The 23044-nt window shown below is 44.1% G+C and overlaps 1 long non-coding RNA gene across 1 annotated transcript; it reads left to right on the forward strand.

Moving 5' to 3' along the window:
* The first annotated feature begins 691 nt into the window (after positions 1-691).
* On the forward strand, positions 692-8238 carry LOC132658258 (uncharacterized). Its single transcript, XR_009597621.1, has 2 exons — positions 692-902; positions 4566-8238. It is a non-coding gene; the product is annotated as an uncharacterized LOC132658258 (long non-coding RNA).
* Positions 8239-23044: the final 14806 nt, after the last annotated feature.

Consider the following 23044-nt stretch of genomic DNA (forward strand, 5'->3'; position numbering starts at 1 on the left):
CAGAAAGATGGCATTAAGTACCCGATCCCGGGGTCTGCTGAGATGATAATGTGGGATGGCATACAGGCTCCACTGATGGAGACAACCATCAAAACCCCACTAACAGAATCTCCATCTGTGTCTTTTCTTATGGGTCACTTGGGTCCCTGAGTCCCACCTGCCAATTCATCCTACAGTTATGAAAGGTTTGTGCAGGGCAGGGTTCTGACAGTAAGAACTGCGAAGGATACATTGAGGAATACAACCCCCTCTGCATCCTCTGGGCATTTACAGTCTAGAAGGGGAGCCAGGCAAGTATATACATGTGTAAAATATGTATTTATATATGTATATGTGTGTGTGCTTGTATATGTACAGAATCACAGAAGACACCCTGACCCGTGCTATAGTCAGAGCTGGAAGGGGCTGTGGGAACCCAGGAGAGGGGCAGGCCAGTCCTCCTGAGTTCTGGAGGAGGTAAGATCAGGACAACATCATGGATGAGCTGGAGCTTGAAGTGGGTTTTAAATCAGACAAAGATCTGCAGAAACGAGTCCAGGCCATCCCTGGCCAAAGAGGCTGAGGGAGCAGTAGCAGAGAGCCGTAAAAGTGGGTTATGTGAAAATGCAGCTGTGACTGGAAGGCAGAATCTGCCCGTGTAAATCCAGGGAGGCAGAGTGAGGTGGGTAATCTCAGAAGCAGTTTGATTTACTCTGAAGGTGAGGAGGCAGGGCGTTGGGCTTCTGAGCCGGAACACTGCATGGCATGATTAGATGTGAGGTATGTGGTTTCTGGCAACATGGATACACAGCGCGGAGTAATGGCTGCGGAGGAGGAGGGAGGAGTTAACACCTTTCTCTCGTCCTCCTCCATTTGGGGTCTCTCCCGACCAGACCCCCAGCTAGGAATGCCCTGCGCAAATGGTAAGATCCTACAGAAAAACACATGCTAGGCACTCTCCCTGCGTCTTCACGGATCACTTGGTAGTCCCCTCGGGGCCTCTGAGGTGCATGGGGCAGAGCGCTTCATAAAAAGGCAACCAGGCCCGGAGAGGTTGTAACTTGCCTTAGATCCGTGGTGAGGTGCGGCTTCTCACCCAGGCTTTCTAGATTCCTCCGCCTCTCTCTTCCGAGAGCGGCCGGGGCGGGGGCCAGGAGGGAGGTGCCGAGTGGCTCCCAGAGTGGCCAAGCTAGGCAAAGGCCGGAGCCGCTGGAGTCCTGCCCGCCTTGGAAACCGCACCTTACTTCAGTCTTCTGTGGACCCCATGGTCCCAGCAATGAACAGGAAAACCACGGGAGGGCGCTCGCCGCACAGGTGACCAACACTAGAATAATTGTGAAAGCCTGGAGGGAAGGAGTTTCAAGCCCGGGCGCGGAACCCGGCGGGGCCGAGCTCTGGAGAGGCAGCCAAGGAGGAGAAAAGACAAAGGCTGAGCCGAAGCTCAGGGTAGCAGGCTCATTAGGGCGAAATATCCTCACAGTCACATAGCAGAAATATTTTTATTTATAGACAGAATCTTAGAATCTTTCTCTTTGCTATCATCCTTTGCCAAAGCCTGTGGCATTCTCAGCAACCCCTGGCCTCTTCCTGATAAGAGCTGATTCCTGAGCCTTGCTAGGTAGGTGCCAGGCTCTGCCTTCAGCACCTGCCAGAATCATCTCTCTTGGCCCTCACTGCAGCTCTGTGATGTGGTATTTTGAGATACTTCCAGTTTTACAGGGGCCGAAACAGGATCGGAGAAGTCAGGAACTTGCCCACAGACATACACATGGCAACTGGCAGATCTAGAGTTCAAACCCGAGTGCTTTTGACAGCAAAGTCAAAATTGGACTGGAGTGTCTCACCCATCATTATTGGTTCAACTATAGGGATCTGTCATAAACCCTCACCCCTTCCTTTATCGCCCTTGAAGACCCTGGGACATTAACTTCTCTATAACTTTCTTCATCTCCCAAGAATGTTTCTATTCTTGGGGCCCAGATTATTCTCGTTTGTGCACAAACAGCGTGCAGAGATTGAACAATGGCCAACAATTTGCTCAAGGTCATACTGGAAGTCAAGGTCAGCCGTAGGATAGTGTTTCTCAAACTGAGATCCCATGAATTGTCTGTGAAGATTATTAAATCCCATGTTTTCGTCTCATTGGTAATTTTGGGGAAAGTGTTTTAAGCATGTTCTGGATACTGCGTAACTGATCTAGGGCCCTGCGTGCTAGTACCTGCATTCCTGTCGTGTGTTTACCTGCTGATGGTCAAGTTAGCACTTCTCTAATTGTCTGGGTTGCGTTTGTACCAAATGAAGTCCAGGGGGCATGTACTGACAAAAAATTTCTTAGTTATTTGAATAGACACAAGTCGGGGGAGAACTGAGTCATGCTGGGCACACAGTGGAATATCATGTCAGCTGCAAAAGAACCAGTTAGGCAGTACCTGTACGTGTTCATGTTGCCAACAGCAACTTCATTTCAGAAAAACACCGTTCATCACATCATATTTCTATGCTGTGCTTAGTCGCTCAGTCGCTTCTGACTCTTTGCGACCCCATAGGCTGTAGTCCACCAGGCTCCTCTGCCCATGGAATTCTCCAGGAAAGATACTGGAGTGGGTAGCTGTTCCCATCTCCAGGGGATCTTCCCAACCCAGGAATTCAACCAGGGTCTCTTGCATTGCAGGTGGATTCTTTACCATCTGAGCTACCAGGGAAGCCCCCATCACATCAAATTACTTGTATTTTAATTTATCTTTCTACTTGTGCTTGTATTTATTGCAGCTTAGTTTTGGGTTTATGACTGTTTAAGTCCTGAAGCATGAAGGTTCATAGTTAGCTGCATTTGCACATAATTGTAATAAAAATAACTTAAGTTCATGAGAATTATATTTCTTCCCAAAAGGTCCCTCAGAGCAGGGCTAAACTTGACCTGGCCCTTCAGGAGTCTCCAAAAGAAAGCTATAGCTTTGGAATCTCTGTTAAAATCCAAACCCTCCCCTGAAGATCCAGAGCAGGGAAGTTAGAGCCTGGGACCTCTGGACTTCTGAGAATTGACGGGAGAACATGAAGGTGTGAGAGAGACCACCACAGGCTTTAAGTAGAAGGAAAGGTGAATCATAAAAGATGATGCTGGGTAAACAAAAAAAACAAAAGAAACAAAAGGTTCTGAGTTAAAAAGTTTCCCAGAGAAAAGAGCTCTCAGTTAACGTAGTGGCTTTATAGTATCATCAAGGACCAGCTTTTTTCCAGCTGGTCCCATCCTCAGTGTGTCAAGACTCAGCATCATAGACTTTGGTTGCCCACCTCAATGGTAGATACTGCATCCTCAACAGTGTCCAGAGGGCTTCCCTGGTGGTCCAATGGTTAAGAATCCACATGCCAGTGCAGGGGACACAGGTTCAATCCCTGGTCCGGGCAGATCCCACATGCTGAGGAACAACTAAGTCCTCGAGTTGCAACTACTGAGCCCGCTTCCTTAGAGCCTGTGCTCCACAAGAGAAGGCACTACAGTGAGAAACCCATGCACTTCAAAGAAGCGTAGCTCCAGCTTGCTGCAGCTAGAGAAAGCTTGCTTACAGCAACAAAGACCTAGCACAGCCAAAAAAAAAAAAAACAATTAAAATTAAAAAAAATAATAATGTCCAGAGGCATAAAATCTTTCCTGGAAGTGCCCCAGCCAACTCCCTACTGAATACCCACCATGTCACACTGGGTCCAGAACCCTGCACGTAAATCCCCTGTGGCAAGAGGAATGGCTTGGCTGGACAGCCATTATAGTAATATAGCTCTTTCGGCTGTGAAGAGACCACCTTCTCTGAATATATGAAAGGACAACGCTGAACCAGTAAATAAAATTTCTAAAAGGTTTGCCAGCAAGAAATTAGGGTGCCGTTTTGTGAGTGCCAAAATTGTCCTCTGCAAAACGTGTTCATGAGATTGGACAGGCTTTCTTGAAAGGACTTGCCCACCACACCTAGAGATTTGGATCTTATCCAGTAGGTTCTGGAAAGCATTTTTAAGAGTTGAGTCTGGACATGATCAGATTTGCATAATGATAAGTTGCTTCAGTTGTGTCTGACTCTTTGTGACCCTATGAGCTGTAGACCGCCAAGTTCCTCTGTCCATGGGATTCTCCAGGCAAGAATAACGGAGTGGGTTGCCATGCCCTCCTCCAGGGGATCTTTCTGACCCAGGGATCGAACTCGTATCTCTCATGTCTCCTGCATTGGCACACAGGTTCTTGACCACTAGCACCAGCTGAGAAGCCCCCATTGCATAATGTTATAAAGAATAAAGGGACTTTCCAGGTGGTGCAATTGGTAAAGAACTTGCCTCCCGATGTAAGAGATGAAGTTTCGATCCCTGGGTCAGGAGAAGGAAATGGCAGCCCACCCCAGTATTCTTGTCTGGGAAATCCTAAAGACAGAGAAGCTGGGCAGGCTACAATCCATAGAGTCAAAAAGAGTCAGATATGACTAAAGTGACTTAGCATGCATGCATAAAGAATAAAATAAAGGCAAAGTGGAATTAGAGGCAGAGTTGCTAGTAATAAGGCTATTTTTTAATGTGCTTCTAATTCTACATTATACACATACCAGGAAACAAGAACTGGCAGATGGATGGATAGCTCATCATGCCCTCTGGATCACAAGGGCAGCAAAAACTCCCCTGTTGGACACCTTCCACCGTGAACTTCACAACTCTTCAGCCATGGGAGAGGATAAGCTGAATACGAACAGCAGATCCCCAGTGCCTGACAAGGACCCAGAACCACCCTCTGTGTGTGGAGTCAATCAGAGGTTGGGGTGGGAGGGAGCCTGTAATGTTTTAATCAGAGGAGGCTCACACAAGTGCTAAATTGTGCCACTATGCTCCTGAAACAGACCACTGTGTCCCATTGAGGGTGCTAAAAGTGATACCCTGAGACTCCGAACTGTCTAATTTTAAGCATCATGTCATAAACTACACTCCCATCTGTGACATATTCATGGGTGGGGGAAGCAGTGTCCAAGGGGCATCTCATGCCCCTATCACCAAGATTCCAGAGAACCCACTGGCAAGGGCTTCATAATGACCTGTGCCCTGCCTGAATGGAGGGCAAGTAGTGGTATAGACAAAGTGGCCTGTGTCATCCTCTGGGCTGGCTGACTCCCTCCGTTCATCAGATAAACAGTCTGCCCCCACCACACAACCACGTGACCATCAACTGAGGCTTGAAGTTCACGGAGCTCTGGAAAATAGCATTCAAACTTTGCCTGTCCACTTCCCACTGCCTACAATCGGCAGCCAGAGGCAGTGTATTAGTCACCTTCTGGAGGCTTCCTCCAGCCTCAGCGAGGCTCCCACCTGGAGTGAGGCTTGGGCTTCCTAAAAACCCCAGTCTGAGGAGTTTGGAGGTGGGAGGTGGAGGAAGAAACTTTTCTGCAGCGATCTTTCCTCCCCATCACGGAATCAGCCTTTTAACTTATTGAATCGACATTATAACATCAGTTTCAGAATATTCTACTTGCCGACACAGTGAAAACTTTCAAAATGTGAAAGAATCTCACACTTGATGAAAGAATCATGGGATCCCATTAAGCGGGATCTTCTCTTAATGTTTCCGTAGTGTGTGTTTTCACATCCTTAGACACTTCACAGAGGGAGGGACTGAAAGTTTCTGTATTCCAAGCAACAGAACAATTAGAAAGTAAGCAAACGAAAATGAAAATCTGAAATTCTGATTGTTAAAAAAAAAAACAACAACAATTTATGTAGCTGGTTTTCCTGGACAGGAAGCTAAATTCCGGGGCTGGTATTCGGCTCTGGATGACCTTCAGATGAAGCAGGAACCTCAGCTGGGTGTCTCTGGGATGCACAGCTGGAGGGGGCTGAGCAGTAGGGAAGGCCCAGGACAAGATAAGAGACAGGCAAGGGGCTGGGTCTTGCTGTGTGCTTGCTGGGGTGTCCTTTCCTCACCTGGGCAAGTAGGGCAAGAACACATTTCCTTTAGGTGTCATTTGGGAGCTGAGGAGACTCTTCACCTTCACAGAAAACCCCGAGGAAGGATGGTTCTGAAGGTGTTCAAGGCCAGATCCAAACAGTACCAAGTCTCTGGGGTTCGCACCCGCTGCCAGGCCTTGGGGCTATCTCTGTTCTAAGTGACAGATGATATTCTATGGTTTTCTCACCATCGAGATACAGACAAATCCCTTTCTTTTTTTCCAAATCCCTTTCTTCATCTTAAAATTCCTAAAATGGGCCTCCTAATCCTAATTTAGACCTGGATTTTTCTTCCCTGTGTAGAAAGCTCCAGGAGCAAGAATTGGAAATGGGTTGACTATGCCTGCATCTGAGATTTACTTCCCTTTGCTATGAACTGCTCACTATTGAGCCATTGAATCTCCAAGTGGGTGAAGAGATTGATGAGGAATTAGTGCTAATCTTAACATTATTGGACTAAAACGTGTATCCCACCTGTGAAGAGAACTCCTGAGAGTCCTGCGGGAATCTGAAGACAAATACAGTTGATCCCTGAGTGTTAGGCTGTCCCTGCTGGTTGCATCCGGGTATGACTTGGTGCTTGTGGGGTTTGGAGTCCGAGGTAAGGGGTGCCGGAGTCTGCTGTGGGTCTTTGAGGCTGAGGAGGTGGGAGGAGGAGGGGGTATGAGAGCGGTTATGGCAAGAGGGAACTGAGAAAGTGAAAACATGCAGGGCTGGTTTTGTGGTTCTCTACACTTTTGACCCTGGGGAATCTTCAAGGACTTTTTCTAATATTTATCTTAGATGGATGGAGTCACTCATTCAATAAATATCCCAAACACTGTGTAGGGGTTGGGAATAAACAGTAAATGAGATGAAGCTCCAGCCTTCAAGGGGCTTTCTAAGTTTGTTTTTTAGCCCCCCAAGGACAAGATTGAAATCCCAGAAGAGATTTCATTGAGGCCCCAGGGACCACCTAACATCCAGATGTGTGGATGGAGACACAGCTCCAGCCAAAGCAAAATTCCTTTAAAACTCTGCTCATTGTGAGCAGTAAGTCAAAATAGGAAACCTGCAGGATAACATCCTAACTCATTTATTTCTTCTTTCTTTCATTTCATTTTTGCCTTGATGCACAGCCTTGCAGGATCTCAATTCCCCAACCAGGGATTGAACCCAGCCACCGCAGTACAAGTGCAGAATCCTAACCACCGGGAAACTCCCACTGGATTCCTTCTTATACAAAGGAAACCATTGAGTTTTTGCTGAAGAAAGGAGACAGTAACACAATGGGAACCACGTGGCAAAAATGTAAATTGCTCCCCAGTGATTGCTACTATCTTGATGATCTGATAAAATGGTGTATAAAGGCAGAGCAAACACACCCTTGTGATAAAGCTGGAAATTTCATCCACAGTGAAAGATGCTAGAGGCAGTGCCAGGGTGGGTTGGAGAAAGTCAAGACTGGTGTCTGGAAAAATAGTTGAGAGGCTATTGAAACTGTCTCAGTGAGCAGTGTTGAACGCTTGAGTAAAGACAGCCGCCAAAGGCAGGTGGGGACAGATGGGAGACAGACTTCCAGGCAGGAAAGACCTATGTAGGGGAGACGGAGGAAGAGGATTACAGAGAACACCTAAGGCCCGTGTTCTTTCCTCACATACCATGTTGTCTTGTCATGGAATAAGGACCCGACTTCAGTCCAACTTTTCCACTTTATAACAAAAGGAGGACATTAAAACCCAGGAAATGGAAACTCTCATCTATGGCTGAACTGTAGGTTGAGGGATGGGTCCCAGTGGAAGCCAGGTCTCCTTCCCTGATCCCTCCCTTTCTGCAGGTGCCCTTTAGAGCCAGCCGGGCCCTCTTTCCACACCCCTCCTGCAAATCGGAATCCCAGGGCTGGGAGCACGGACTATCCCAGGGCAGTGCACAAGCCTCTCTTCTAGTGCTGTGACCTTGATAACTGCATTCTGCCTGGACCACACTCTCTCTGTTTCATAACTGCAATACATGATTGCAATACATTACATGTTCCTACCGATAATTAGAAAGGCACTGAGTGTTTGGATGAAGAACTGTATGCAAACAAAATCCTTCTTTGTAGGCCCATTAGCGGTAATAAACTGGAATTAATTTGCAAACATCTCATTGAAACTGCAGGAGAGGGAGGACTTTGGAGGCCGCCCTCCAATAAGAGAGGGTTAATGGACAATCATTGTTTGATCAGCAGTTACTCTGGTAAAATTTGTAATCTTTTATAGCTTATTTTAGTAAAAATAAAGAATGCTTTTAAAATGTAAAAAAATAAAATCTTAAAAAATTTTAACTGTGGTAAAATACACATAACATGAAATTTACTACCTTCACCATTTTTAAATGTAGTGTTCGGTTTGTTCACATTGCTGTAGACCATCATCACACCTTTCTCCAGAACTCTGTTCATCTTTCATGACAGGTTCTGTACCCGTGAAACAACCCCTCATTCCCCACTTCCCCTAGTACCCACCATCCTACTTTCTGTCTCTACAAATTTGACTACTTCTTATAAGTGGAATCTTAAGTATTCGTCTTTTAGAGGCAGCTTATTTCACTGAACATAATATCCTCAAGGTTCATCCATGTTGTAGCATGTGTGTTAGAATTTCCTTTCCTTTTAAGGTTGAATAATATTCTACTTTATGTACAGACCACATTCTGATTATTCATTCATTCACTCAGGCTGCTTTCATCTTTTGGCTATTGTGAATAATACTGCTATGAATATGGGTGTGTAAATATCTCTCTAAGACTCTGCTTTCAATTATTTTGGGTCTGTCCCCAAAAGTGGAATTGCTGGATCATATGGTAATTCTGTTTTAATTTCTTAAGGAAGCACTACTCTGTTTTCCACAGCGGCTCCATGATTTTACATTCCCACCAACAGGGCACAAAGGTTCTAATTGCTTCATATGTTCAGCAACACTTGTTATTTCTGTTTTAAAAGTAGCCATCCTAATGGTGAAGTGGCATAAAACCTTTTCAGGACATAGGTTTACTAAAGATTTTGATCTCTCCTATCCCAACTTTGCATAAAATCCTTAATTCTTTAATCACAGTGTTTTCATTCAAGGAGATTTTTAGGAGCATAACCCCCACGGTTAGAAAAGGAATACTATATTGTCATCTTAAAGTCTTTATCAACTAGAAAGGTAAAATTTGAATTCTATTTTAATTTTCTTTCATTATTAGTAAAGTTGAACTTTTCACTAAATTATTAGTTATGGTTTCTCTGTTGTGAATTGTTTGTGTCTGAATTTCTTACATGGCACAAAATAAAATGGAAATAGCTATTGGATGCTATGTGATAGCTTCTGTTCTAAGAGCTTCACATGTAGTAACTGAGTAGTTACTGGGTCAGTTAATCTGACCCACCATGAGGCAGGTGCAATTATTACTTAATGGAGGAAACAGAAGCACCGAGAGGTCAATGAACTTGCCCAAGGTCCCACCCAGGAAGTCTGGCTTCAGAGACTGTGTCCTTACTTATAATATGGCCAGTATTTTCTTAAGTTATTTGTTTGTTTTCAATGTTTTTCCATAAACTATAAAAATAAAAACAAAATTGTGGTTAAATTTATCACCATACTCCCTTTTTTAAAAAAAAAAACTGGACCAGTTAACCTTTTAGCCAGCTTAGAACATCCTCTCCTTTTCAGATAATAGAAAATATTTGGATTTTTGGTATATTAGATGTTTCACATATGTATGTATTTTCCCAGATAATCATTTCTCCCCAAATAGTTATTGAATTATATTTTTTCTTCCATTGTTTTGTGATGGTACTTTTCTGCTAGTCTTTATTTCCTAATTGCTGTGGGTTTTTTTTTCAAATGAACGTTATATGTTCAATCATTTCTTGAGGATACTGAAGTCTCTTTCTGGTTGTTCTACTCTTTTCATCTGGCATGAATCTGTCTCTGGAGTGTTGATGTTGCTGGCTGCCTTCCTCAGTGTGAGTTTTCATGTATTCTGGAATTTTCGTTTATAAGTTCATTTCCAGTTTTTCTCTCTCCCTTCTCTGGTTCCCTAGACCAGCAGAAAATAGGCCTCCAAGACTGCCCTCAGTTTCTCCCATACCTCCTTCTTCAACCTGACCCCTCTCTCTGTACAAATTCCCTGTCATTTACCTTCTCTCAAGGTCTTACACCTCCCGTGCCTGGTCTACGCTGACTTGACCCCTCTTACCCCAGGATTAGAAAATCTTTGGCCTCCTTTTATATTTTTGAAGTTATCACAGTGGCCTGGCCAGTCTCTTAAGCAGTTTTACTGCAGGGAGTGGAGAGTTTTAGATACTTACAGCACAGTAAGGGTTAACCTCCAGCGCTGGGCCCCAGGGGATTCCTGTGGCAGCCGGTGAGGAGGATTGCTGCTGCCTTAGGTAAGACGCTGTCAGCGTCTATTTGCTTGAGGGTTGACAGGCTTCATGCACAGAACTCACCCAAGCAGAAGCAACAGCCAAGTACAATGAACTTGACCCAATAATAACAAAATCTCGAATGTTACATTTTAAGTGCTTTTTTTGAGGGGTGGGGGGTGTTTGGTTTTCAGTTTTGCATCAGGCTGAAAGCTCCTTAGTTTCAGAGACCACATTTATTTTGTTCACCATGTGACTAGCAGGGACGAGGAACTCAGGAAATTTCTGGAGTCAATGGATGTTTGACAGCATCCCTGCTCCAGGGATGCATCCCAGGCAGAAAGAAGGCCGAAGGGCAACCTGGAAGCTGTTGTCCTACAAGCTCTGCAAGATTCCAGAGCCTACAGGCATTGCAGAGACACTGCGCTAATGAAATGGATCACAAGAGGAAAAGCATCTCCCCTCTAGGGATAGACACCCCCACCTCCTGCAGATTTGGCATCTTAAGAGCTCCAGTTCAGTGAGTGATGCTCAGTGGGAGATGGAGACAGTTACCGTATACTGGATGACTAGATTTGTGAGACCTGTGACACCTCACTCAGACCCCCAGAAATACTTAGAGAAGGGGACTTTGCAAGGGTTGACAAGAGAAGCTAAAATTTGGCTTATTATCTTAAGATGACCCTATTTGCATATCCCAGGTGGCTCAGTGGTAAAGAATCCATCTGCCAATGCAGGAGACATGGATTCAGTCCCTGGGTCAGGAAGATACCCTGGATGAGGAAATGGTAGCCCACTCCAATGTTCTTGCCTGGACAATCCCATGGACAGAGGAGCCTGGTGGGCTATAGTCCATGGGGTCGCAGAGTCAAACACGACTAAGTGACTGAACACGCACCCCACCCATAGGCTAGTGAGACGCAGGGAAACTCAGGCTACATGTTTAAACTCAACCTTGAAATACTGCTTGCACCACAGACTAGGGTGAGAGATTCCCTTGTTCTGTTGGGGATAGTGGCAGCGGCGGAGTCCTGCTGCAGGCGACCTTGGGTAAAGTGGGCTGGAAGTTCAAACAGAAGAACAGAATGCAGTTTCACTAGAGCTTCTGGACATGTTCATTTCTCCAGGACGCCCTGGAAGATAAGAGGTAAGTGGGTGGGGGTGGTGTTTGGAAAGCAAACAGACAAGACAAATGAGCTCTTATTCAAGACAAATGAGCTTCAAAACAAAAAAATTTGAATCTCTTCCTCAATAAGAAGGGAATCTTGGGGAAGGGGCCAGAGCCCCTTTACAGTGCTGAGCCGGGAATGTCTCCATAAAGCTGGGACCATGGGTGGGAGAAGAAAGAGGGTAGCTCTTTAGCCTCTTGAGGAAATCTGAGACAGGCCTTTTCTTCCCTTCAAGCCCAGGGAAAGGGGCTTCATAGTATCCTTCAGAGAGTTTACTGTGTGTTCCCTGCAGTGTGGAAGACAGGGTGAACTGGTGGCTGGCTGAATCTGAAAATCATAAAAAACAGACTGGCTAGCTGCCCTGATGGTGGAACAAGAGAGGTTGTTGGGCTGAGAGGCTGCCAGCCTTCCCAGATTCCAGCACTGAATTTATGACGTTTCCTATGGACCAGATGTGAAGCCTGATGCAGTATGATGTTAGATGCTGTCCAAAAGCATTACCCGGAGGGGTTTGGTGAGCCTGATGGAGTCCTGCCCAACTCCTAGAGACTGGAGAAGGAAATATAGTTTACTAGCCTGAGCAGGGCACTTGCCCACATTGAACGATCAGGGAGTGAGAAACCCTAGCAACGGGAAGGAGTTTTCTCCGAAAGAATCCACAGAACTGCCTAATGAAAGGAAGGATCAGCTCTGCCTAAAAGCTTAGGCCATGTCACTGGAGTTCTTAGCCAAATAAGTCCTCTTCTGGTCCCTTTCAGCTTCTCCTTCTCACCACTCAACCCTGTTGGGGTCCAAGGTAAGCTAGCAAGATGATGCAGGAAAGACAGAAGCATGCGTCCAGGATGAACTCAATAGTTAGTATACAAGTGCAGCTGCGGGGGCAAAAGCTTCTGTTAAAAAGAGACAACAGTTGAAGTACTTTTCGTGGAACACTTCTGACATAAGGACTCCTGGGCTGCATATGTTAATTCTACCAGGTTGGGGACAGTGGATCCTTCTATCTGCCTGTTCTGCCATTCGCTAAAATGCTGTTCTCACCTGAAAGGTTGAAATGACCCATCACCACATCTGCAGGGTCCTTGTCCCAGCCAGCAGGAAGAGGGAAAGAGGAAGGGGAGCACCACCCCCACCGCAGTCCAAAGCATTGCCAAAAAGTTCCTCATGCACTTTATGTGCTTATGTGCTTGGTCACTCAGCTGTGTCTGACTCTCCGACCCCATGCACTGTAGCCCGCCAGGCTCCTCTGTCCTTGGGGATTCCCCAGGCAAGAATGCTGGAGTGGGTTGCCCTCCTCCAGGGGTTCTTCCCATCACTCACTTTACTCAGACCCTTTTGCCCAGAAGTTAGTCACATGGTCACACCTAGCTTCAAAGGATGCTGGGAAATGTAGTCTTTATTCAGGGTGGCGACAAGTCCACCAAAAATTTGGGAGTCTTAGTAGTAAGGAAAAAGAAGTGAATGCACATTAAGGGACAATAGCAGTTTCTGCCGCAAAGCAAGAAACAGGAAACGAGAGATCACCACACACTTCAGTTCCAGGTGACAGCAGCTGGTCTGTGGCACAAAGAGAGGAAGAAGCCTTGAATTTAAACAAAGTTTGAAGTTTTTACTATTACATGAAACCAGACCATTTAGATACTGGCTTTTAGGGGAAATTAAACCAAGTGACCAATAAATAAATAAATAAATAAATAAATAAACCAAGTGATCTTTGATTACATAGGTGGAATCTATTTGTTTCTTTTTTAAGATTTTGTGTTTTGGCTGTGCTGGGTGTTTGTTGCTGTCCACAGGCTTTCTCTAGTTGCAGCAAGCGGGGGCTACTCTCTAGTTAAAAGGCGCCGGCTTCTCACTGTGGTGGCGTCTCTTGATGGAAAGCACAGGCTCTAGGCACTCAGGCTTCAGTAGATGTGGCTCATGGGCTTAGTTACTCCACAGCCTGTGGGATCTTCCTGGACCAGGGATCGTGTCCCCTGCATTGACAGGCAGATTCTTAACCACCAGACCACCAGGAAGCCTGGAACCTGTTTTAAATGTCCATCAAGGAGCAGAAGTAGAATGAGTCCCACCAAATGGGTTTAAAGGGACAAAGAAAAATAAAAATAAAATAGTTTGTCATCCTCCCTTCTGTTAGAGTAGACTAGGCTATGGTAGTAAAAAAAAAAAAAAAAAAGAAAAGAAAAAAAAACCACTTAAAGTTAATATAATACAAGTTTTTTCTTATATAACAGTCTTGAGAAGGTTTGCATTCCAAGAGCAGCTGCCCTTCTTGTGGTCTGTCAGGCGCTTGGACTGATAGTGGCTCTGCCAATTTCAACTTATGGCTTCCAAGGTCACCTTGGATGTCAAGCTCCCAGTCAGCCATAAAGGGGAAGAGAAAGGAGAAGAAGGTGGGAGATTTTTTAACAGAGCAGGCCTGGAGGTTGGTATGTACACTTCTGCTCACATTCCACTGGCGATAACTTGGTCTCCATTGGCGATATCTTGATCATTTACCAAACCTGTTTGGAAGGGTGTCTGGGAAATGTAGTCTGTGTGCCCCAAGAAGAGAGGAGTTTGTTGTGTAGCTGATGGTCTCCACCTTTATGCCCCATGATTTTTCTTACCTAGTGTATAGTTGTAACAATGTAAATGGTTATCACGAGTCACCAAAAATCCAAAGCTTTCCGACCAAAGATGATTTCTGGTTGTACTATGCCAGGTCTAGAGAAAAAAGCATTTAATATGCTGGCTAGAACTTTCCTCTAAGACACTGGAGGAGTAGCAGCGTCATAGGAGAAAGAGAAGGGGACTGGTACAAAGCTTATGGGTGCTGCACCGACAGTATCCGTGGGCTCAGGGGCAGGGTGCTTGGGGTGGCACCTACACAAGGTTTAGAATTGTGGATAGCTCCAGAAGCATGCCAGTAAATTTCACAGCAAATGTTGGAATGGAAGGAGAATATCACGTGTTAGAGGTGTTAGAGGTGTTATCAAGAGGTGTTAGAGACCTCTTGACAGAAAGAGGGGGAAAAGGGACCCTTGGAAAGTTCCCTGGTGGCCTGGTGATTAGGATTCCAGGCTTTTACTGCCATTTGCCCAAGCTCAATCCCTGGCAAGAGAACTGAGATTCTACAAGCTGCACAGCCAAAAAGAAAAAAAGACAGGGACCCACCCATGAAAAGATGGCAGTTCCGGTTCACCCCTTCAAATCAGGAACAGTGGGCAAGACCCATTCCTATGATTAGTGACACCAAAGAAGAGAGAACGAAAAGAGGAAACCTAAAACATTTGCAAGAATGGCCAGGAACTTGAGCCAGGGGTGTGGTGTAAAGCCGAGGACCCAATGCCTCAGAGTGACATCCAGGCAGCGACTTTAAAGACCACCACTGCTAGTGGGGCACCAGGCCCACTAGGGGAGCACTGGACCCACTGTCTAATTACTGCTGCAGTCAGGCTTGCCTTTCCCTGGCAAAGTATAACAATGCCATGAACAGCTCCCAGGGACTGAGAACATCCTGCTTCTCACTGTGGTGGCTTCTCTTGTTGCAGAGCATGGGCTCTAGAGCATGCAGGCTTCAGTAGTTGTGGCATGAGGTCTCGGTAGTTGTGGCGCATTGTTAAGCTTTTGCTGGAATATATATAACTTTGAATATCACTCCCTCCCTCCAGTTCTTACCAAAAACTCAGTTAAGGGAAACAAAATTCATGTAGGGTTCCTCAAAGAGTATACAGTCCCTCCAGTTCTATGGACTGTGCAATTACAGACGTTCATTGCACTATGAATTTGGATTGCATTGTTACAAACCTTAACAGAATCTCTTATAATGAATTTTGGTTTGGCATGATGCTGTCAGCTTCAAGGGACGCAATACAAGTTGGGCATAATGCTGAAGAATTTATAGATGAAATGCTATGACATTTGGAATTTGTTTTAAAAGATCCCTGGGTGGGGTTGGGGCGAGGGGAAGTAGTATGGGTAGATTAAGTGAGTATGACCAAATTTTGACAGTTGTTGAAGCTTTGGGAAGGATACAAGACTCATTGTGCTCTTACTATCTTCGTGTAGGTTTGAAAATTATCATCAAAAGCAGAGTGCTTTTGTTTTTTTTTTTAAACATGGCTCATCTCAGGACTTAATGAAACTCAGGTTCTTTATGTCTCAGCACAGAAGGAATCCAGTGAGAGGCAAAATGATAGGCAAGTAGATTTAGTAATATTTTTTTATAAAGGGGTTGCAGGAAAATGGGGCACAAGAGGATGGCCATGTCCCAGGTCTCCGATGAGTTCCTGGGATGGGCCATCAAGTGTGGGTCCTTGGCTTCGAGCAGGAAAGAATTCAAGATCAGAGCCATAGAAAAGTGAGAGCAGAGATGCACAGTCCATAGAGAGTGGTCCGTCTCAGAAGGTACACGTGGCCTCTAAATATGGAGTGGTTAGTTTTTATGGGCTGGATAATTTCATTGGCTAACAAGTGGAAGGATTATTTCAACTATTTTAAGGGAAGAGGCAGGAAGTCTCAAGCCCACTTTTCGGCTTTTTATGATCAGCCTCGGAACTGTCATGGCAACTGTGGGTGTCATTGTGTTACTGAAAGCAGGCTTCAGCCAGGCTGCTGGCCTCTCTGAAGACAACACTAGAGGGGCAAGGTTGGTGGGAAGTCTGCTTTATTTTGGAGGCCAGCAATGGGGGGAGAGGGAGGGGGGAAGGCGGCAGGCAGATGCCTGTCCTTGAGGAGAAACTAAAGCTCCTTGACTTTGCTTAATGACTAAACTGTTACTGCTTTGTCCAGTTTGACTACTTTGCTTTGCTTTCTTACTTCTCTGATTAAACTTATTCTTTGGCTAAAGTTTAACAAAAGGCAGACTGAGGACATGGGGTGGGGGCTGGGGTAGGGAAGAACCCTGTATTACAATGAGCATGTAATGAAGCTCACGGTCTAGGAAGTTGAATCTTGCTGCCATCTTGGTCCTAGCAGGTTCTAACCAGATTTTGTTGTAGCCTCAGCGGCTATGGCATTCTTTTAAATGTTGTGCCCTGCTGCCTTCCCTCTTATCTCAACTACAGTATACTTTTGATGAGAAACTAAGGGCAATTTTAAGTCTTAGATAAAATAATATTTATCTTAATCCAGTGCCTAGCACCGAGTAATCACTTAGCGAGCAACAGCTGTTTATTGTATGATGATTTTATCAGAATTGATTTGTATTAGTAGCCTGACCTACCTAGAATTTGGAGATTTCCTTTGATATTGGATGAAGGACAAAGGGGAAAAATATCTTCTTTCTGAGAGGTTAGTCATAAGAGGTTTTCTGGGAGCTGACTGGATATATAGAATTTCTGGAAGAAATTTTAAGGTTTCCAGAGTCTCGATCCAGAAAATGAAATTTTAGTATAAAATATTTTAACCAAAAATGCAAAGATAGCTTAATATTTTAAAATGTATACACATCTATCATATCTGTAAGCCAAAGGAGATAAACCACAGGATCATCAAGATTAGTGATAGCTAATAAAACTGAACAATTAATACTATAAGTATACAAAAAAAGAATTCTTAGAACCTAGGAATAAAAAGACATTTAAAAAAATCATGCTAAAGAATCAACAACCCAGATAATATATACTGAAACATTCCTATGATTATGTAAATTTCCCACTATAGCCACTATCATTAGCTATTATTTACATTTCCTAGGCAAACATATCCAAAACAATAAGATAATATAAAATTAAAGAGCTTGAATGTATATTGGATATACAGGAAAAAATGAAAAAAATCAAAGTATCCTTACAGCCTTGATTATATTCCTAGAAAATCAGAGTATCAACTGTAAAACTAAATGCAGATATGCGGACAATTGCAAAATAATATATAAGAGCAATAGATTTTCTATTTATCAGCAACAACCTGTTGGAAAATATAATTCAGAAAATTCTTATTCACAATATTGATATATGAAATACGTAAGAAACACTCAAGAGAAATCCATCCATTCACATCCCTAGAAAGAAGATTAAACATTTTTGAAGGACCATAAACATTAATATGAATACCCCAAGTTCTTGAATGTGAATCTTCAATATTGTAAATACATCAATTTTCCCCAAGGTATCTTTGAATATAAGATAACTACAATAGTAAGAGGACTTTTAATGTAATAAATTTTCAAGAGATTTTGAGGAAAAAAAAAAAGAATGAAAGGGTGTCAGATGTACTAGATGTTAAAATACACTGGAAAGACCTGATAGTTAAAATCAAGTCTTGCTGGTACTAAAACTGCTTAACCAATGAAGCTGACTAAAGCCCACAAAGAGATCTCAGTTGTATGTAAAAATTTGGTATATTGGGACTTCCCTGGCTGCCCAGTGGTTAAGAATCCACCTTGCAACGCAGGGGACACGGGTTCAATCCCTGGTCTGGGAAGATCCTATATGCTGCAGGGCAACTAAGTCCACGTGCCGCAATTACTGAGCCTGTGCTCTAGAGCCAGCAAGACACAGCTACTGAACCTACACACCCTAGAGCCTGTGCTTCCCAGCAAGAGAAGTCACCACAGTGAAAAGCCCGCACAACGCAACTAGAGAGTAGGCCCCACTCACGGCAACTAGAGTAAGCCTGTGCAGCAATGAAGACAGTGCAGTCAATACATTAATTAATTAATTAAAAAATTTTTAAATAGAATTTGATATATAAAAATTGATAAATGGAAACCTCAATTAAAATAGTCAAGAGGCCAGAAGGGGGAGCTCTCACACCCCATGACAATGTATTTCAACCAAGTGCAAGTGTCTCAACAGGAGGAAGAAAGACTTCCTCTTCTTCCTGGCAAGAGTTCAGCCAATGAGAGGCTGTCACAACTCAGCCAATGTCAAGCCACTACACTCTGAACTCTCAATTTCTCCAGTGGACTCTATTTACTACAGCCACCCACCCCCAACTTCCTTTTCCCTTTTTAAAAAGAGTTTTCCTCTTCTTCCTTCTCAAGGACTTGCATTCGGCTTGCTGTGGTTACAGGCTCTGAATTGCAATTTTTTGCTGATCCAGAGTAAACTTACCTTTGCTAGGGAAGTAACTGGCAGTTTACTTGTTTTAGGTCAACAGGTATATGGTAAAATATACATTTCAAACTAGTGGGAAAAGACAGTTTTATTATATTACATAACATAAATGATATTTTGTTTCTAACCATATGAAATACATTAACGATTAGGATTTTCTCTCTATACTCAAAATCAATTCCATATGAATGTTAACACGGAAAATGAAAATGTGGAATTGTATAAGGGAGGAAGCCAACTGTATTATATGTTTCCTGGGTTAATCTTTAATCTTGTTCCATCCCTAAGAGAATGCAAAGAATAAGTAAATTGTGACACTCTTTCATGTCTGTATCTTGACATAGTCCTCAGCTTCCCTCATCTTTTAGAATACTAGTTCCCTTACAATGGCTGGACCTTTATTACATCCAGTTTCAATTCCTACAATAACTGGAAGCTTGGATCCTATGCTTCCGTGATAAGGCACTTGCACTTGGTTGATTTCTTTTCATAAGCATTTGCTAAACACTCAAGTTTTTGTGATAGACTTCTCAAAATATGTCAGCATCTCTCATCTTTATTTTATAATGGAGTCATACCACAGTAGCTGCAGGGCGTTGGTTCTAGTACCCACAAGGGGTCCCAAAATCTGATGATGCTTAAGTCCCGTAGCCAGCTCTCTGTATTTGCCAGTTCCACATCCACAGATTCAACCATCCTCTGGGGGTAAACATATCATGTGATCCACAGTTGGTTGAATCTGCGGATGCAGAAACTGAAGTTATGGAGGGCCAACTATATTACTATACAGCGTATGTGTGTGCTAAGTCACTTCAGTTGTATCCGACTCTTTTCAACCTCATGGACTACTGTAGCCCACCAGACTACTCTGTCCATGGGATTCTCCAGGCAAGAGTACTGGAGTGGGTTGCCACTCCCTTCTCCAGGGGATCTTCCCAACCCAGGGATTGAACCTGGGTGTCTCCTGCATTGCAGGCAGATTCTTTACCGTTTGAGCCAAGGTTGGGGACACCAATGGAATAGTGTCCAAAAACCAGAGGAAGAATTTTATGTGCGCTGACATGGAAAGATACCCAGAGGAAGTAGTTAAATTTTTAAAAAAGAAGGAGCAGGCTATATATAATATGGTTTTTTGTGTAAGAAAGAAGGAAACAGGGCTTCCTTGATGGCTCAGTGGTAAAGATTCTGTCTGCCAGTATAGGAGACACAGGTTTGATCCCTGGTCTGGGAGGATCCCACGTGCTTCGGAGCCTGTGCTCTAGAGCCTGTGAGCCACAACTGCTGAACCCATTGGCCACAAGTATTGAAGCCCGCGCACCCTAGAGTCCGTGCTCCACAGCAAGAGAAGCCGCTATGAGAAGCCCACACCACAACTAGAGTAGCCCCTAGAGAAAAGGCTGTGCAGCAGCAAAGCCCCAGCACAGCCAAAAAAAAAGGACTTAAAAAAAGAAGGAAAGAAAAAAAGTACATCTGCACAAAGAAAGTTTGGAAGGATAAAAAAGTCACTATTATATTAAAAATGGTTACTTACAGGGGCAAAGTGAGAGAAAACAGAGAGAAGGACCTAAATGGGAGTGATATTTCTCATGTACCTTTTGATATGTGTTTCATTTTAAACTACATAAATGTAATCTCTTTAAGAAGATTGGAAATTTTAAAAATCCATACACGATTTGTTAAAATCAAAGAATCCAGAGACCAGATGTTCAGTAAGTGAAAAACAAAGGACGTTTATCAAAAATATTTGGGTTTTACTTTTCTGAGCAAGCCCCTCCTCTGTTTCCATGCCCTTTTTATTTAAATAATTAAATAAATCCAAACCCTGGAGACGTTTCACGAAAATTCTGCCAAGGAAAATACCAAGAATTCAATGGCCAGAGGAGCCCTCAATGCAATAAAGAAAAAGCCATGAAATGTTCCAGATGGCTTGAGAAGCATGTTACATTTATCATTTTTGGTTACAAAGTGTGCATGAAATATCACATTCCTCATTTTTTTCTCAATTAAATGGAATCTGCTCTGTGTCCCAAACTGCCAGACTGCAAGGAAATTCAACCCTAGTCATTAGTGGGGCTCCCTCCTCCCTTCAGGAGACTGTAAAACATCAGGGGTTTAAGCAGTGCCAGAAGAGCTGAGAGCAAGTCCCTGGACTTGCTAACTAGGGTAGCTGGCAGCTCAGGCTGCTGCAACAAAATACCACAGACAAGGTGGCTTAAACAACACGGGTCTCTTTCTCACAGTTCTAGAGGCTGGGGAGTCCAGGTGCTGGTAGCTTCAGTGTCTGGTAACAGTTCTCTTCCTGGCTTGCAGATGGCCACTTTCTCACTGTGTCCTCACATGGCACGGTGTTGAGGGGAGGCGTGCTCTGGTCTCTTCCTCTTTTTATATGGGCTCCACCCTCATGACCTCATCTAGACCTGATTACTTCCCACCCATTACAATACCATTGCACTGGGGATAGGGCTTCAACACATGACTCCACGGATGACACAAACATTCAGTCCATAGCAGCAGCCATTGTTTCTGCTGTTCTCTCTGATTTCAGAGGTTGCTGTCAACCCTGGAGCCCCCTGCGTCAGGCCCAGCATTGCCCCTTACAGATGTCCATATTACTGACTGCAGAGTCTCCCCTGGGGACCCTGGTCTATGTGCTCCAGCCTGGGAGAAACCATTTCTTCCTCTCTGAGCATTCCCCAGCTATCGTCGAGTCTGGGTGTGCTCTGGGCACAATCAGGGATCTAGGACTCCACTACTCATTTCGGGGAGGGCACCACTCAGATCCCAGAGATTCTCAGCCTCTACTGCTCAGCACATACCCACAGCCCACTTCTGTCTCTCTCGGCCTAGGTGTTTGCACATAATCCAAATGCCAACACCCACCCACTCTCTCTATACCCAAAACAGCAGCTCTGAATTGAGAGCAAAAGCTTCATAACTTTCTCAGTGGGGGAAACATACATAGCGCAATAAGAACGGAACAAAACATAATTCCACAATAAATTATTCTGCCACAAGCCTGGCAACAAAAAGAATTCTAATAGACTGAAGACTTGGCAAGTTCTGTAGTAGCTGCATTGGCAAAGTGAGTCAAGGAGATGGATTCTTGCAGAACCAAGGACATGGAGGCTCCGGTCCAGGTAGCAATTCAGATGTTTCAGTTATCTATTTTTGCACAACTGCTCCAAACCTAGTGACTCAAAACAGCCTCGCTCATGATTTTACCTGTCATTTCAGCAGTTCTACTCCTATCAATGTGGACTAGGATCTCTCTCAGTTGGCAGAGAATGTTCAAGTCCAAAGTGTTCAAGACAGCTTCCCTCACATTTCTGTATCCTTGGGGGGACCACTGGGCACCTCTGGTGTGCCCACAGTGCTGGGCAGGGCTGCTCCCTGGGCATGCAGCCTCAGGGAGTATGGACTTCCTGCATGGTGGTTTGGGCTCCCAGAGAGTGTTCCAAGAGACTGGAAATGGAGGTTGCCTGCCGGGGTCCAGCCCCGGTGGATCCAGGGTGATTCAAAGGTGGGGACGGAGTCGGCGTCCTGGAAAAAACTTATTTAATTACAGGTATAGAGGGAGATTAGAAACAGATAGTGTAGTAGGAGAATTAGTGGAGAAAAGAGGCTGAATAACTGGTTTACATGGAATACCAATCACCACCTACGTAGGCCACAGGCGTCTTTCCATTCTCCCGAAGGAGAGGAGGCACTGAGGCCTCCCCAGTCCAATCTCAGAAGCCCAGGCAGAATTAGCAGGCTTGGTGAGTACCCACATTTCAGATGGTAATTCAGCCAGGAAAGCAAGAAAGAAACGACACGGGGGAATCAGTCTTTCCAGAAACTGATCCGATTTCTTTATTTTTCAGGTTTGTTTATATACCTTTTTGTTATACATAGGGATGAATACAGAGTCACGCGGGGGTCAGCAGACCTGACCCTTGTCACAATCAGGTGCTTCATATAAAATTATACAAAGGTCTTATGAGTTTCATCATCTTCCGGCCATGAGGTCTGCTGACCTTTTATGGCCCTTTCTGATACCGGTCAGTTAACCAGAAAACTTATTTTTCCAGGGGTGATTTTTTCTTAAATCAGGCGCCACCCTCCAAATACAGTTGCATTCCTATAGGGTGAGGGTGTAGTGAGTTACAATCAAGAAAGGAATTTACTTATCCTAAGGTTTAACATGATTAATCTTACAGGTTAATACTTATTTCTCCTTATTTCTCTAGTTATATTCATTATAAGGGCAGGAATATGGAGATTTAGCAGCAAATATTGGCTCAACAAATGTAAACCCTTCACCAATGTTCCCCTTAAGATCTGTTTTGTCTTAAGATAGTGATAAAGTTACATTTTTGCATAGCAAGGACACAGTGATTTATAACAAAGTTCAGTGATCTATAACAAAAGAGAAAATTCATTAACTCAAAAAGTCTAGTTTTGCTAACATCAAAAAACTACTATATTTCCTTTTCTATATTCCAAATACATTGATTAATATATTCCCAGGTGCC

Source organism: Ovis aries, chromosome 20, assembly GCF_016772045.2.
Source record: "Ovis aries strain OAR_USU_Benz2616 breed Rambouillet chromosome 20, ARS-UI_Ramb_v3.0, whole genome shotgun sequence".
NCBI classification, from domain to species: domain Eukaryota; kingdom Metazoa; phylum Chordata; class Mammalia; order Artiodactyla; family Bovidae; genus Ovis; species Ovis aries.